Genomic DNA, 4,445 nt, shown 5'->3' on the forward strand with positions numbered 1-4,445 from the left:
CCGACGACTAAATGGTCACACCTTGTTCAAACTTCACGACTTGTATTTGAACAGGTGGAAGTAAATCTAAACTAAGCGCTTCGTTGGATGTGACCCACTTAAATCGAGTATTAGTGAGAACTATAAAATTTAATTAAAACAGTACTGATTTACGTGCGTTATTTGTTAATTTTGTATTCAAATTCTACTGACACCATAGAATTTCATCTCAACTGAAATAAGGGTGTGCATTCATCGGGATACAAGTAAATTACACCGCATATATTTCAGTACCAGATTACCTCGTTCCTCCTTAAATCCGCTCCCGGCCGCGGCGGTCGAATCTCGATGGAGGCGAAATTCTAGAGGCCCGTGTGCTGTGCGATGTCAGTGCACGTAAAAGAACCCCAGGTGGTCGACATTTCCGGAGCCCTTCACTACGGCGTCCCTCATAGCCTGAGTCGCTTTGGGACGTTAAACCCCCTAAACCAAACCAAACCTCCTTAAATCCTTTAGACCTGTATCTTCCGATGAAAGTTTAATTTGTGATGGAACTGCCCAGAATGAGTGGACAGAATTGCACACATAACTGCCCTGTCTCGTCGCTATGCGCTGTTCCATTATAAATGAATAATCAACGCGCCCAAGTTGCTGTCCTGGTATGTTTAATGACGTTTGCAATCCCGCGCGAAGAACTATTGCGCATTTGGCAGCATCGTTAGCCGGAGCTGTGTGCCGCTCACTTCGCTTGAGGAGCTATGTAGCTATTGCGGCACTTGTCCAAGCAATAGGCTCCCAACGTAAAGCGAAAAGGCGCCGTCATCGTTTTGAAGGCGAAAGCCTGTAATGGCTGATACACCCGGTCGAGATCCTGTCCGTCCGTTACATCGCCAACCGGAAGTCACAACCACGGAAGTGACGTCATACCGTCCGTGCGTCCGTTACGCTCTTCCGCTCGATAAGAAGAACCCTGTGTGCACGATGAGATTCGAACCACCATCCTTCCGTTCCGCAGCCGAGCGTGCTAACGACTACGCTACTTCCTGCCAACGCATATTTAGTTATCCTTGTCTAGGTCGCTGGAGAGTTTGCGGAAAGGCGTCGAATCAGACGAATGCCTCCCAAACCCCCTCCAGTGTATTTAGTATTTGATTCACAAACAATTCTGTATTACACATCTTAGCCACACATCAGTGACACAAGCAGCAGCACCGCGTTAAAGGCTTTTGCCTTACCGTAGTATAGGTCCACAATGTGCCCCCCTGAATTTTTGTAGGCGTGTTTACCAGCTATAAATGATGACGATGGCTTTTTCCGCGATCATGTTTGCTTCAGTGACAAAATAAAGCCTTTGTTATATCCCCCAGCATGTTTATTTATTCACATTACTATAGTTATTTTCAAAGTGTGAGTCTATAGTTATTTTCAAAGTGTGAGTGCTAAGCTTTGAGCGCTTTTAGGGATTTTTTTGCGTTACTTGGTACCAAACCATTTGCATTGCATGTTTACCGTCGTCGTTTCAGTAGTGCACAAGAGCACAACGCTGTCGGCGCAGCCGATCATGTCTCGTGCCGTTGCTGTGCTCTACTGGAGTGGCGCATACCCAGACTGAGCGATTGGCCAGGGTGCCTCGTGTTAAACTGCCACACACTTCTTCTTCTTCTTCTTCTTCTTCTTCTTCTTCTTCTTCTTCTTCTTCTTCTTCTTCTTCTTCTTCTTCTTCTTCTTCTTCTTCTTCTTCTTCTTCTTCTTCTTCTTCTTCTTCTTCTTCTTCTTCTTCTTCTTCTTCTTCTTCTTCTTCTTCTTCTTCTTCTTCTTCTTCTTCTTCTTCTTCTTCTTCTTCTTCTTCTTCTTCTTCTTCTTCTTCTTCTTCTTCTTCTTCTTCTTCTTCTTCTTCTTCTTCTTCTTCTTCTTCTTCTTCTTCTTCTTCTTCTTCTTCTTCGTCTTCTTCTTATTATTCTTCTTCTTCTTCTTCTTCTTCTTCGTCGTCTTCTTCTCAAGTAATATGGCACATACATACGTGGGGGGGATTGGCCAAGGTATAGAGTAGAATGCCAATGAAGCATTTGCGCGGGGAAGGAAACGTCAGAAGTCTGAATCAAGATAAAAAAATTGAAAAAATAAAATGAATTCAAGAGGTATGAGTCACCCCAGGTATATGGCACATACCCACGCGGGGGGATTGGCCAAGGTGTAGTTGAATAAACAAAGAAGTTTCCATGGAAGATGATGACAAAAATGTAGCACCAATCGTGAATTTTGAAAAATCAATGAATAAGAACAAGAGAACAATATTGACAGTTAAATAACAGACAGCATTTTGGTGAAAAAAGAAGAGCTCGTAGAACATTAAAAGAATTAGCACATCAACCTACCAGTTGCAATTATGTAATCGTGGAGAAACCCACAAATCGAACCCAATGCAAATCTCTTGGCGTTCGCACCAAACGATAATAATACTGGCAAAGATAAAGGGAGCCCTAACCTGGAGAGAGGGACCTCCAGGTAAATCTTTCTCTGAAGTGCGAAATTTGGGCAGGAGAGGAGAAAATGGTCTAAAGATTCAACTTTCCCACATGCGTCACATAGGTTCGTCGGAGTCAACCCACACCTGCATAGATATAAATTTAAACCTGGAATCCTGCACCGCAACCGCGTCATTGTTACCTCACACAGCCTGGATTTACACGAACGGATGTTCCAATTATATGCTAAGTGCTGATAGTCAGTGGTATTTAGTAAGGGATCTCGTAACCTGGCTGATATATGTAGGAACCGCTGAAACCTGGAAATCGCCAGCAGGCTGAAATTCGGGATGGGATGTGTCACTGACCCGTCAAGAGCCGACCTTGCTAAGTAATCAGCCACCTCATTTGAATGAATACGTGCATGGCCAGGGATCCAGACAAAACGGACCACCTCCAAAGTGCATGGGACAAAATATCGCAGGATACGGCTCAAAAAATCTTGTTGTGAAGTGTCAAGGGAGGCTAACACTGACAAACAATCAGCGAGAATAATAACATGCGACACATGGCATGGAAGTTTGTGAAGGGCCATTCCAAGAGCCAAAAATTCCGCAAAGAATATAGGAATATAATCAGGGATGCGGACGGAATAGCTCCATGCCAAATTCTGCGAAAAGATGCCAACTGCAGCTTTTTGTCAGTTGACGGAGGCATCGGTAGCAAGCTCCGTATGATGGGGGTATTTCTCTATGTGATCCGAGAGAATACCGTTTAAAATGTTTGCTGGCATGTGTTTCGCATGAAATGGGAAGATGTGGTCGAAATGGAATTCCACTGCTGCCGGCGTGTCATCAACCCACTGCAAAGAACTGAGATCAACACCAATCGGTGTTAAAAGGTTCTGCGTTAACATAATTTGTGGCATTTGATACCGTGCCCAATGATGAGAAAAGAATAAGGCCGGCTGAGACACAAAAATAGGAGTACTGACATAAGTCACTGGGTCCATCGACCTGAGGAAAGTTCGCACCGTGAGTATTTGAAAACGGGAAGTTAGATCAGGGATACGGGCTTCCAGATAAAGCAGGGCGTTTGAAACTGATTTTGGGAGACCAAGGCAGAGGCGGAGAGCGCGCCTTTCCAGTAGGATTAAGGGTTGAATCTTGTAGCTTGCGCTACCAGAGAACAGAATGCAACCAAATTCAAGGATAGGTCTTACGTAGGCTTTGTATAGTAACAATAACGTGTCGCGGCGCATCCCAAACTTTTTATTGGCGATTCTTGTCAGCCGGCCTAGAGCGCGTCCTCCTTTAAACGCATTGTTCTTTATATGAAGGCTCCAATCTAATGCTGGGTGATAAGTAACACCCAGATATTTTACGGATTCCACTTGTGGAATCTGGAGAGAGCGATGGACTAATGAAATGTGCAAAGGCCTGTCTGGAGGAAATACCAAAACTCCGCATTTGTCTACATTCAGGGATAAATTGATGCCCTGCAACCATACTCCAAGAGCATCCAAATATCCCTGCAGAATGTGGTAAAGGGAGTGGATATCCCTGGCCGAGGCGAAAAAAGCTATGTCATCTGCATACACAAAAACTGTTATATCAGGACGAATGGGGATGCCACTGACCAAAATATCGCGCTGTGTATTGCACATCATCTTCTTCATCAACGTGGTACCTGTGCGATACAGATTTCTCTTCCCAGCAACCTCCTCTCGCGACCAATCTGTAACTTCATTTGCACCTTCCGCGGTGCGCAGTTTGTGCTCACAGTCAGGTGTAGGTTGTTAATACGCCACAAGGTCACGCGACGTATGTGGCTCGCCTGCCTCCTAGGTTGCTTCTCTGGGGATTTTTCGTGCATTTTTCGCTCACGGTCAAGGACGCCGGCGACGATGCCGGATTTTCTGCAACACGAGCTCCTTAACGCTGTCGCGTTAGATCGAATATTTTAATAAACAGATTAATGGACACGAGTAGTAGCGCACGT

Source organism: Amblyomma americanum, chromosome 5, assembly GCF_052857255.1.
Source record: "Amblyomma americanum isolate KBUSLIRL-KWMA chromosome 5, ASM5285725v1, whole genome shotgun sequence".
In the NCBI taxonomy this organism is placed as follows: Eukaryota; Metazoa; Arthropoda; class Arachnida; order Ixodida; family Ixodidae; genus Amblyomma; species Amblyomma americanum.